The sequence below is a fragment of the Lepus europaeus genome, chromosome 1 (assembly GCF_033115175.1).
Source record: "Lepus europaeus isolate LE1 chromosome 1, mLepTim1.pri, whole genome shotgun sequence".
Taxonomy (NCBI): Eukaryota; Metazoa; Chordata; class Mammalia; order Lagomorpha; family Leporidae; genus Lepus; species Lepus europaeus.
Window position 1 is genome coordinate 93,482,838 of NC_084827.1, and position 13,407 is coordinate 93,496,244.

General features: G+C 44.9%; 1 pseudogene; it reads left to right on the forward strand.

The window, feature by feature from the left end:
* The first annotated feature begins 1,064 nt into the window (after window positions 1-1,064).
* LOC133762950 (non-histone chromosomal protein HMG-17-like) lies at window positions 1,065-5,686 on the forward strand (annotated as a pseudogene).
* Window positions 5,687-13,407: the final 7,721 nt, after the last annotated feature.

Sequence of the window (13,407 nt, forward strand, 5' to 3'; positions counted from 1 at the left end):
CCCATTTCTTACACTGAACCATTTTACTGATCCCAACCCTTCCTTGCAGGTAAACTACGCCCACCTAAAAATCACATTGCTAAACAACAGACGAACATGGGGCCGGCGCTGTGCCAGAGTAGGTTAAGCCTCTGCTTATGGCTTCAGCATCCCATATTGGCACTGGTTCGTGTCCTGGCTGCTCCTCTTCTGATCGTGCTCTCTGCTTACAGCCAGGGAAAGGAGAGGAAAATGGCCCTAGTGCTTGGGCTCCTGTACCTGCAAGGGAGACTCAGAAGAAGCGCTTGGCTCCTGGCTTCAAATAGGCCCAGCTCCAGCTATTGCAGCCATTTGGAAAGTGAACCAGCGGATGGAAGATCTTTCTTTCCGTCTTTCCCTCTCACTGTCTGTAATTCTACTTCTCAAATAAATAAATAATTTTTTTTAAAAAAAATATTAAAAAGAATAAAACAGCAAAGAGTAAGGGGAAACTAGTGCCACAGTTGTCTCCTGGCTCCTAAAAATACAGAAGCTCCATAAGATGGTTCCTTTGGAAAAAAAATCACCATTTATGTTTATAATAGAATGCAAGGACTTTGGGCTACAATTCATATATGGCAAAGTACACATATTCTTCTTCTCATTGTAACCCAATGTAACCCAAAATCTTACTGAAAATCATAAAGTAAAAATGCAACAATTCATAAGCACAGAGAGAATGAGAGAAAAGATACTAGCAGCCAAGAGATGGCAACAAAACAAAATTATGGTGACCGACTGAGCAGACTAGAGGAAGCTGAAACTAAATGTTTGCAATAGGGATGAGGGTGGCAAAACCAAGATTTGGTGGCCAAACTCTCCAAAGGGCCAGAAATTATGACTACAAGTTATCTCTGAACGCAGGAAGCAGATGAGGCTGAGAACAAGGGGAGGGGTTGATGAGTCACATAAAAGCAATTCAACCACAGACCCTCCTCCCCACTCAGCACAGTCACAAAACATCCCCACTCCTCTGCAGAAGGCTAGGAATTATTACCAGGGAAAGTCACCACCAAAATCTCCCGGCTTAGGAATACCAGGAACATATGGCGCATGACTGGGGCAATTCACTGGCAGCACAGACCGGAGGCGAAAGTGTGCATTCTAAACAAACAATGAGATTCACCAACCCACAGCTCCCAGAGCCCTCTGCCACCACCATCCTGGAAAGAAATCAAAGGATTCCTTGTTGCAGAAAGTGACCTGCCCCAGAAAGGAAGGCTAACAAATACTGGCCAGAAACAGCCTGATCCCTGACCAGTCACTTTGCTATCCACTCTACCACTGGCTGCATCTCAGATCCGCAGAGCTTGCATTGCCCAGGGTCAGCTAACATTTGAGGAAAGCCCCAGGCTGGAAAGAAAAACAACTGGTTTGTGCAACCTTCCAAAGAGAGGAAAAAATAGGTTATATATAAAATATTAGAGACTATAATAACAGTCTTCACAATGAAATAGGAACAATGCCCTCATAATTTTGAGGAAAAATATTCAAACATACAGAATTGTATGCCCATGAAAATTACCAATCATTAATCAAGAAATTTTATTTATTTATTTATTTGAAAGATGAACTTACAGAGATAGAGAGGGAGATACAGAGAGAGTGAGAGAGACCCTCCGTCCATTAGTTCACTTCCATTAGTTCACTCCCCAAATGGCCACAATGGCTAAAACTGGGCCAGGCAGAAGCCTAGAGCCCAGAGCCTCATCTGGGTCTATTCATGGGTGGCAGGAGCCCAGGTACTTGGGTCACCGTCTGCTGCCTTCTCACATACATTAGCAAGGACTGAATCAGCAGTGGACAGCCAGGACTCAAACCAACATCCATATGGGATGCCCGTGTCATCCCAGACAGCAGCCCAACACGTTACATTTTAAAAGCAACATTCTTCTTCCTTCTTTCCCTCCTATCTCCCTCTCTCTCTCCCTTCAATCCTTCCTTTTCTTCCTTCCTTCCTTTCTTCTTTACCCTCCCCCCTTCTTTCTTCCTGCTCCCTCCCATTTATTCAAAGCTCAGAACCACACAGAGAGAGGGAGAGACACAGAGAGAGAGGGAGAGATCTTCCATCTGCTGGTTCACTCCCCACATGGCTGTAACAGCCTAGGGCTAGGCCAGGCCAAAGCCAGGAGCCAGGAGCTTCTTCCAGGTCTTCCACAAGGGTGCAAGGATCCAAGCACTTGAGCAATCCTCCACTGCTTTCCCAGGCACATTAGCAGAGAGCTGGATTGGAAGTGGAACAGCCAGGACTTGAACTGGCATGCATATGGATGCTGGTGACACAGGCTGCACCTTAATGTCACAATGCCAGCCCAAGTTGATTTCTAAACAAGATTGAAATTTAGGTCTTGGCTCATTTTTTGCCTGTGAGTGTTCTAGCGCCATTTATTATAAATCTATTCTTCCTCAAATTGAATTTCTAATTTGCCTTCACAAAAAATTAATTGGGCACATTTGTGTGGTCTGCTTCTGTGTTCTTTATCTGTTCTATTGATCTGTATGTCTATCCTTCTGCCAATACTACACTATCTTGATTACTGTAGCCATAACATAGGCCTTAATATCAGATACAGTGATTCCTCCGTGCTATTAATCTTTTTCAAGACTGTGCTAGTCTCTGAAACTTTCCATATAGCTTTAGAATAGACTTGCCCAGCCCTTTCTGGTGTAGGCATTTGGGGAGTGGGTAAATCAGCAGATGAAGGATTTCTCTCTCTCTCTCTCTCTCTCTCTCTCTCTCTCTCTCTCCTCTGCCTTCCAAATACATAAACAAATTTTAAAAAATTTAAGTTACAGCAAGGTATGGAAGAATACACACATATGTTAACAGTGGTATTGGGATGGGATTGGAGAGAATGCAGATCAGAAGTCTTTCAGCTTTCACCTTATATAGTTCTGTATTGCTTGAAATTAGAAAGACAGAGAGAGAGAGAGACAGAGAGAGAGATATCTTTCTTCTACTGGAGATCTTCCATCTACTGGTTCATTCCCCAGATGGCCACTACAGCTGGGGCCACACCAGGCTGAAGCCAGGGGCCAGGAATGCTGCTCAGGTCTCCCTCACAAGGACAGCAGGCACAGTATCCTCTGCTTCCCCGGTGAATTAGCAGGAAGCTAGACCAGAAGCAAAGGATCCAGGACTAGAACTGGCCCTCCAATGTGAGATGCCACAGGCTCAAGCAGCAGCTTAACCCGCTGCACCACAATATAGGTACCAAAATTACTTTTAGAATAAAATTGTTATGTGTATTTTTAAATTACTTACAATGTTTTCAGATATATGAGGTACAGGATGCATATTAGATTAATGCCAACATCAAGTAACTCTTACTTTTAGGCCATAAGTCAAATTAAACTTAATTGATTTAATTGAGGGTATAGAAATGTTATAATACAGGCAGCCTAAAAATTTAACTTTTCACCTAATTTATTATACTCTTTTAGATTTATGCTGTTTTTTAGGGATTATACCCAAATATTACTAAACAACTCCCTTGGCATTTTAGATAAAGGCAAATCTGGTCCTCATTAGTGAGTCATTCCTTCTGGCTCTGATGAAACAAACATGGAATTTCAGAGGCAAAGAAGTGGACCATTGATCCACACTTAGATAGTAAACAGGAGAGATTATAAAGTTCTTCCATTGTTTTCATAAGCAGAAGATGCTGTTAATCCATTCCTTCTGAGGGATGGATTTTTTTTTTAAGATTTATTTATTAATTTGAAAGTTAGAGTCACAGAAAGGTAGAGGTAGAGAGAGATTTTCCATCAGCTGGTTCTCTCCCCAGATGGCTGCAACAGCCGAAGCAGAGCTAATCCAAAGCCAGGAGCCAGGAGCTTTATCTAGGTCTCCCACCTGGGCACAGGGGCCCAACCTGAGCTATCTTTTTCTGCTTTCCCAGCCACATCAGCAGGGAGCTGGATCAGAAGTGGAGCAGCTGAGACTTGAACCAGTGCCCATACGGGATGCCAGCACTTCAGGCAGTGGCTTTACCCACTACGCCACAGCACCTGCCCAAGGAATAGATTTTAAATTTATTTTCTGAAGCCCTGTTGGATTTGTGTCTCTCCATCCCATACTCACAACCTCCTGTGACACTTGCAACTTGCATTCCCATGGTTGTAGCGTTCATCTGTCAGGGCTTTTGTTTGCAAGCAACTGAAATGTGGCTGGCTATCTTAAGTAAAAGGGAAATGAAAGGCCAGACGGGCAGGCTGGAGAAATGGGAATATTCTCAGGGCGGACTGTGTGACCTGATCAAATAATAGGAGTCTAGGCAACAGTCACCCGGTAGGACAACAAGGCCTCTGCCTCTGTGACAAATCTGATTTCCATCTGTTCCCACAACCATTCCCATCCTTTGCATGACAAAGTGCAGGAGAGAACATCCTAAAGGATGCCTGAAGGTCAGACATTGCCTCAATCTAACAAGGCCAAGGTGGCTACCACCTCTTACAAGAATACATTAGGAGATTTTTGTCAAAGGGCAGATGAGAGAGCTAAAATAGAATCCCACAGTTTGCATGGCGGCCCTGATCATGGGTAAAACTACCTGGCCCTAATAGGGAACTATTGTTAACTTACAGATATGATGCTCCGAGGCTGGCACCATGGCTCACTAGGTTAATCCTCCGCCTGCGGCGCCGGCACCCTGGGTTCTAGTCCTGGTCGGGGTGTCGGATTCTGTCCCGGTTGCCCTTCTTCCAGTCCAGATATGATGCTCCAAAAGTACTAAGAGCACAAGAGCACAGCTCTTGTATCAGCCTTGATTCTTCTTTTTTTGTTTGTTTGTTTGTTTGTTTCTTTGTAAAACCACTCATTTTCATGTAGGAATGATGTATACTTTCAATCCCAACAAAGTATAAAGTGATCATGTTTCATTAATAATCATAAGGAAGGGGCCGGCGCCGTGGCTCAACAGGCTAATCCTCCGCCTTGCGGCGCCGGGACACCGGGTTCTAGTCCCAGTCGGGGCACCGATCCTGTCCCGGTTGCCCCTCTTCCAGGCCAGCTCTCTGCTGTGGCCAGGAGTGCAGTGGAGGATGGCCCAAGTGCTTGGGCCCTGCACCCCATGGGTAGACCAGGAGAAGCACCTGGCTCCTGCCATCGGAACAGCGCGGTGCACTGGCCGCAGCGCGCTACCGCGGCGGCCATTGGAGGGTGAACCAACGGCAAAAGGAAGACCTTTCTCTCTGTCTCTCTCTCACTGTCCACTCTGCCTGTCAAAAATAAAAAAATAAAAAATAAAAAAAATTAAAAAAAAATAATCATAAGGAAGGGAGTACTTTAAAGTATAGAGAAGGTAGAAGAAGAGGCAAGAATGACCCCTGGACTGAGCAAAGCCCACACGCAACTGCATCCCCGCACCCAGCGCCTACATCCTCCACCACCACTGCCACGACCGCGCCCAGCAGAAAGACTCCAGGGGATGCTGAAGTTTAGGCAAAGGTGAAGGGCGAACCACAGAGATCCACAAGGTTGTCTGCTAAATAAGCTCCTCCAAAGCCAGAACCGAAGCCTAGAAGGGCCCTTGCCAAAAAGGGAGAGAAGGTGCCCAAAGGGGAAAAGGGAGATTGATGCTGGCAAGGACGGGAAGAACCCTGCAGACAATGGAGACGCCAGACGGACCAGGCCCGGAAAGCGACAGGTGCCGGAGACGCCAAGTGAAGCGTGTGTGTTTTTAATAACTGTGCGCTTCTGGTGACTGTACCATTTGAGATACTCTTTTTATCAAGTTTTTACAAAAGTGCAGAGTTTTGTTTTACTTTTTTTAAGCTATGTTGAACATAGCTTAACACTTCATTATTGTTTTGGAAAGGGGCATGGGTCACTAACAGAAGGATCCAAAGCTGGATTGATGGGAAAACTCCTTTGCCTTCGATTTTTGAGAGATGTCCTCTTGGCTCCCAGGAAGGATCCCCTGCCATTGACACACAGCCACCAAGGCATAAAACTAAATTCAATGTTACGCCCTCTTCCTCCTCCCTGTCTGCTTTCAGCATCATCTTAACTCCCTCAAACCCAGAGACCTGCTGGACCTGACCCCCAAAAATGTGTTACCAGCATGACGGGAAATCTGGACTTCACAGTGACCCCACTGAGGTGGCGTCCCCCAAAAGGGCAACAGTTCCTTTTCTACATAGTGGTTCTTCAGAATGATCATTCTGTCATTTTCATTTCCTTTCCTGAAAGTCAGGGTCAGCTTGCAAAAAGTTGTTGAAGAACACACCTGATGTGAAACGTCAACCCTCACAGCAAACTTCCCCTTCTCAGACATCCCATGAAGAGTTCGCTGGGTTTCATGGTGGCTTTGATTCTGCTGGTCCTTTGAAGAAGGGAGCTGAAAGTTGTTCTGTTCTGCTTGTATGTGACTGACTGCCCATGTCCTGCCATGATTGTTTATGACAAGAATCTTTAATAAAGCTGGATACAGTTTGGCTTGGGGGGTAAATAAAACAAAGTATATACAAGGCAAAGAACAGGCTATTATGGGTCATTCTTCTCAGCTATGGGAAATTACAATCAGCTTTAAATAAAGACGATGGACTTAACAAATGCTGTAATATCCTTGCCCTCTAAAGGCGGCTAAAATGACACTAAATTGTTCTGTTTTAAAACATCTCTAATTTAAAGATTTTGGAAGCTAAAAAGAATTTGTGAGGGTATCTGAGATAAGTAACTGATTTACACTATCGAGAAAAAGAAAAAACGCTTTGAGTTGATATGCTGCTAGAAATGCTGGAAATGTAAGGATTGGTTGCAAGACCTTACAGGAACCTTCATAACTCTAAAATCCATGCCCTAATCTTAATCAGATTAGCCACTGTCCTTTCCTTCTCCTTCTCCTATGGAAGACTAGAAAGTTGTTTTTCCCTTTGAAAGGGGTGAAACAGAGGGCAAAATTAATGGTAATAAATAATGTAGGTGGGTCTGGTGCTGTGGCGTAGCAGGTAAAGCTACCTCCTGCAGTGCCAGCAACCCATATGGCCGCCAGTTCGAGACCCAGCTGCTCCACTTCTGATCCAGCTCTCTGCTATGGCCTGGAAGAGCAGTAGAAGATGGCCCAAGTCCTTAGGCCCCCGCACTCATGTGGGAGACCCAGAAGAAGCTCCTGGCTCCTGGCTTTGGATCCGCGCAGTTCTGGCCATTGCGGCCAATTGGGGAGTGAACCATCAGATAGAAGACCTCTCTCTCTCTCTCTCTCCCTCTGCCTCTCCTCTCTCTGTGTAACTCTGACTTTCAAATAAAATAAATAAATCTTAAAAAAAAAAAAAGAGTGTAGGTAGTAGGGGGTTAAAAATTATGGATTAAGTGAATATTTGCATAATCAATGATGAGCGTCAACAATTTATTTCAGGACCTTGCAGCTAGGCTATATCTTTCAGACAAACATTTATTGGAAGACTTTTATCTGGGAATCAGAACCAGTCCTAGGATTCAGACCTAAAGACACTGATGTTGAGGGTTTCCCAACAAGACTGTGCAGCCAGATTAGCCCTTGAATGAAACTCACTATCAAGGAGACTTGCCTGAGCACTCAGCATTTCCAATTTTTTTTTACCCCCATTCTTAAATATGAGCAAACACTCATGGGATTATAGAATTGAGTAAGCATTAAACAGGAAAAATGTGATGACAAAAATTGAACAAAGGCCCAGCCCTGGCTGTTGCAGGCATCTGGGGAGTGAACAAGTCTTTGGAAGATCTCTCCTCTCTCTGTCTCTATCTCTCAGCCTTTCAAATAAAAGTAAAAATAAATGAATTTTTACAAATTAAGTAAAACATAAAATTTTGAAGTGGATTATTTCTAACTGAGAATTGTAAATTTAGATAAACTATCAATCAAGCATATCAATCAGGATTTTAGCAGGAAAAGAATGGTGCCATCTGGGGCAGGGGGTGGGGGAAGCAGGTAACGGAGGAGGTTTAATAAAGAGGCTGACTATACAGTTTTGGGCAGATTACTCTTACCGTGCCCATGCAAGAAAGGAGGAATGAGTTGCTCCTTCCCAGAGGGTACCTGTATGCAGAGGGCCACAAGACCAGAGCTCCATGCTTTAGCAGAGGATACAGACAACTGCCTCAACCTGGCAAGAAGGAGGTCAGGAAACCAATACCCCAACCTCACTCTCCATCTTCCTCCCTCCAAGCTCTTGCCTGTGCCTCCCATTGGCCACACACCAATGAAAGTCAGATGGCAAATGACTTTGATGTGGTATATAAAAATTGGTCTCTGGGGCCAGTGCTGTGGTGCAGCGGGTTAAAGCCCCGGCCTGAGGTGCTGACATCCCATATGGGCGCCGGTTCTAGTCCTGGCTGCTCCTCTTCCAATCCAGCTCTCTGCTGTGGCCTGGGAAAACAGTAGAAGATGGCCTAAGTCCTTGGGCCCCAGCACCCACGTGGGAGACTCACAGGAAGCTCCTGGCTCCTGGCTTCAGATCAGCGCAGCTCCGGCCTTTGCAACCATCTGGGGAGTGAACCAGCAGATGGAAGACCTCTCTCTCTGTCTCTACCTTTCTCTGTAACTCTGTCTTTCAAATAAATAAAATAAAAAATCTTTAAAAAAAATGGGTCTCCATGGAAATCAATAGGGTGGATAAAGTGGAGAAAATAAGTTAAAACATGTAAAAACTTGAGAATAATTTCACCTTTTGAATATCTAATCTATCTTGGCTACCATTGTTGTTGATGTTGTTAGTTTCATCACCACTATTGTTGTCAACGAGGAATTACTAACATTCACATGAAATCAAACATTGGCAAACTTTCTAACCATTTCCTAAACCCTTTTCCCTAATGAGATTCTTCAACACAAATATATAGCACGTAGTGAAAAATTTTATTAACACAAAAAGCAATTTCCACCGAATCCTAGGAACTTTTCTAATTTCCTCCAGATTTATTAGCCGTACGTCATTTGGAACAAGCATGTTATTGGACTTACTAGTAGTGATGTGTAATTCAGAAGTAGCGTGACTGGCGGAGACAATTGTTAAGCACTGGCTCAGCACTACCATTTTCCAGGAACATGCTGTGGCTTTAATATAACTTCCCAAGAAATAGCTTAATCAGATTACCACAATGTACTGTTTCACAAAATGAATACCATAATCCCCAGAGATGCCAGATAGGATGGAGTAACAGTTGGGGTGGGTGAGGCACATCATAATAAAATAATTGAATTGGTATGACCATAAAATATGATTAGTTTAAAACAGCCATTCGTATACAGAACATATTGTTCAATATTTCACTTCAAAAGTAATCAAAGTAGTACAAATTAAAATGATAATCAGTACCTATTTTGGTCTACAAAATTAGCAAACTTTTTTAAGATTTATTATTTACTTGAAATTCAGAGTTACACAGAGAGAGAAGGAGAGGCAGAGAGAGAGATAGAAGTCTTCCATCCATTGGTTCACTCCCCCAAATGGCCGCAATGGCCAGAGCTGAGCTGATCCAAAGCCAGGAGCCAGGAGCTTCTTTCAGGTCTCCCACGTGGGTGCAGGGGTCCAAGGACTTGCGCCATCTTCTACTGCTTTTGCAGGCCATAGCAGAGAGCTGGATCGGATGTGGAGCAACCGGAACTCAAAACCGGAGCCCATATGGGATGCCGGCGCTGCAAGCAGTGGCAGCCCCAGCAAATGTTTTTAAAGGCTACGCTACCCAGTAGTTGTTGGAGAGGAGGGAAAACAACACTCAGCTGTACCTTATGCTGTGAGAACAGAGAGGACAGAATGATCCAACACAAGGAGGAAATGATAGTATTTGTGTAGCGTTTTGGAGAAGTAATAAATCCATCTGGCAGAGAGAAGTTTCAGGCATAGCCACACTACTTCACATTACTATGCAACCACATTAGAAGAAAGGCAGGGCATTTTCGTACAATGGTGAGACTTCTGATGTGATGGAGAGTTGGGAGACAGTATCTAGAAACCAAGAGTTATCTGAAAATCCATGGACGGGGAAGGCACTATAGCCAAGGGGGTTAAGTGGCTTCTTGGGAAACTGGCATCCCATGTCATAGTGCTAGGTCGAGTCCCAGCTTTGCTTTTGATCCATCTTCCTACTAATGCATCCTGGGAGGCAACAGATGATGGCTTGGATCTCTATCTATCTGTTTACTTATCTATTTCTGCCTTTCAAAGTAGATGAGAATAAATAAAAAGCATTAAAGGCGCAGCTTGGGACACCCCATCCCATATAAGAATTCATCGGCTACACTTCTGATTCCAACGACCTGCTAACAGGCACCCTTAATGGAGGTCTCACATATGGATGGCAGGGGCCTAAATACTTGAACCATCACTGTTGCCTTTCACTGTGCATATAATCAGGAAGCTGAGATTAGAAGCCAGGCTAGGACTCAAACCTAGGCAATCTGTTATGGGATATAAACATCTCAAACTCCAACTTAACCTACTGCACCCAACGTTAACTCCATCCAGTTTCTAATCACATTATTTGTTGTTTTTTTTTTTTTTTTTTTTTTGCTGTTGTTTTTTTGTGTTCCTTATGTATTCTGGTTGTTAAGTCCTTTTCAAAGGAGTAGTTTGCTTATATTTTCTCCCATTCTATTGGGTTGCCTCCTAACTATGATTGTTTCCTTTGTTATACAGCTTTTTAGTTTTTTGATAATCCCATTTGTCAGTTTTTCCTCTTATTGCCTGTGCTTTTAGGGTCTGATCCAAAAACTCTTTGCCCAGATGAAATGTCCTAAGCAGTTCCCCTATCCTTTCTTCTAATAGTTTTGTAGGTTAAGTCTTTCAACCATCTCTAGTTGATTTTTACATATAGTGAAAGATAGGGATCTAGTTTTTTTTTTTTCTCCTGCATATGGATATCTCCTTTTCCATCATCAGTTATTGAGGAGACTTTCCTTTCTCTAATGTATATTCTTTCTGCATTTATTAAAAATCAATTGGCTAGGCCGGCCCCACAACTCACTAGGCTAATCCTCCGCCTAGCGGTGCCGGCACCCCAAGGTTCTAGTCCCGGTTGGGGCACTGGATTCTGTCCCGGTTGCTCCTCTTCCAGTCCAGCTCTCTGCTGTGGCCCGGGAAAGCAGTGGAGGATGGCCCAAGTGCTTGGGCCCTGCACCTGCATGGGAGACCAGGAGAAACACCTGGCTCCTGGCTTCGGATCCGCGCGGTGCACTGACCACAGCACACCAGCTGTAGCGGCCATTTGGGGGGTGAACCAACAGAAAAGGAAGACCTTTCACGCGCTCTCTCTCTCTCTCTCTCTCTCACACTGTTCACTCTGCTTGTCAAAAAAAATAAAATTAAATTAAAATTAAAATAAAAGTCAATTGGCTAGGGGCTGGCGCTGTGGCATAGTGGGTTTCGCTTCCGCCAGCGGCACTAGCATCCCATATGGGTGCCTGTTGACGTCCTGGCTTTTCCTCTTCTGATCCAGCCCTCTGCTTATGGCCTGGGAAAGCAGTGGAAGGTGGCCCAAGTGCTTGGGCCCATGCACCCGCATGGCAGACCCAGAAGGTCCTGGCTCCTGGCTTCAGATTGGCCCAATCATTGTGGCCATTAGGGGAGTGAATCAGCAGCTAGATGAACTCTCTCTCTCTCTCTCTCTCTCTCTCTCTCTCTCTCTCTCTCTGTCTGTAGCTCTCTCTACCTCTTAAAATCTTTAAGGCCGGCGCCGCAGCTCACTAGGCTGATCCTCTGCCTTGCGGCGCCGGCACACCAGGTTCTAGTCCCGGTCGGGGCACCGATCCTGTCCCGGTTGCCCCTCTTCCAGGCCAGCTCTCTGCTGTGGCCAGGGACTGCAGTGGAGGATGGCCCAAGTGCTTGGGCCCTGCACCCCATGGGAGACCAGGAGAAGCACCTGGCTCCTGCCATCGGATCAGCACGGTGCGCTGGCCGCAGCGCGCCAGCCACGGCGGCCATTGGAGGGTGAACCAACGGCAAAAGGAAGACCTTTCTCTCTGTCTCTCTCTCTCTCACTGTCCACTCTGCCTGTCAAAAATAAAAAAATAATAATAAATAAAATCTTTAAAAAAAATCAATTGGCTGTAAATACGTGGATTTATTCCTGGGTTCTCTATTCATTTACATTGATCTATGTGACCATCTTTATGCCAGTCCCATGCTATTTGGGTTACTATAGATTTGTAGTATGTCTTTTTTTTTTTTTTTTAAAGATTTATTTACCTGGGGCTGGCACTGTGGCATAGCGGGTAAAGCCACCGCCTGCAGTGCCGGCATCTCATATGAGCGCAGGTTCAAGACTGGGCTGCTCCACTTCCGATCCAGCTCTCTGCTATGGCCTGGGAAAGCAGTAGAAGATGGCCCAAATCCTTGGGCCCCTCCACTCATGTGGGAGACCAGGAAGAAGCCCCTGGCTCCTGGCTTTGGATCAGCACAGCTCTGGCCAGTTGCAGCCAATTGGGGAGTGAACAAGCAGACGGAAGACCTCTCTCTCTCTCTGCCTCTCCTTCTCTCTCTGTGTAACTCTGGCTTGCAAATAAATAAGCAAAATCTTTAAAAAAATAAAAAGATTTATTTACCTTTTTGAAAGGCAGTTACAGGAGAGACAGAAAGAGAACTTCCATCTGTTGGTTCACTTCCTCAAACGGCTGTGAGACTTGGAACTAGGCCAGGAGCCGGGACCTCCATCCAGGTTTCCCACATGGGTGGAAGGAGTCCAGATACTTCTGCTGCCTTCTGAAGTGCATTAACAGGGAACTGGATCAGAAGCAAAGCAACTAGAACTTGAACCAGTGCTCCAATATGGGATGCTGGTGCCACAGGCAGCAGCTTAACCCATGGCACCACAACGCTGGCCCCTGTAGTATGTCTTAAAATCAGATATTGTGAGGCCTCCAGCTTTGTTTTTTGCTCAGGATTGCTTTTGCTTTGGGGCTTTATTTTGTGATTCCATACAAATTTTATTTTTTTAATTTATTTTATTTTAGTTCAAAGTCAAAGTTACACAGAGAGAGGAGAGGCAAAGACAGCATGAGGTCTTCCATCTGATGGTTCACTCTCCAGATGGCTGCAATAGCCAGAGCTGCGCCAATCTGAAGCCAGGAGCCAGGAGATTCTTCTGGGTCTCCCATGCAGGTGCAGGGGCCCAAAGACTTGGGCCGTCTTCTGCTGCTTTCCCAGGTCATAGCAGAGAGATGAATGGGAAGTGGAGCAGCCAGGTCTCGAACCAGCGCCCATATGGGATGCTGGCACTTCAGGTCAGGGCGTTAACCCACTGAGCCACAGTGCCAGCCCCTCCATACAAATTTTAGAAAAGTTTTCTCCTAGTTCTGTGAAGAATGTTGGCATATTAACGGGATAATTTCTCTTTTTAATCTGCCAGCATGTATTCAGCTTTCATTTGTGTCCATTCTGCTATTCAGGTAACCTATTGAGTTTTTATTT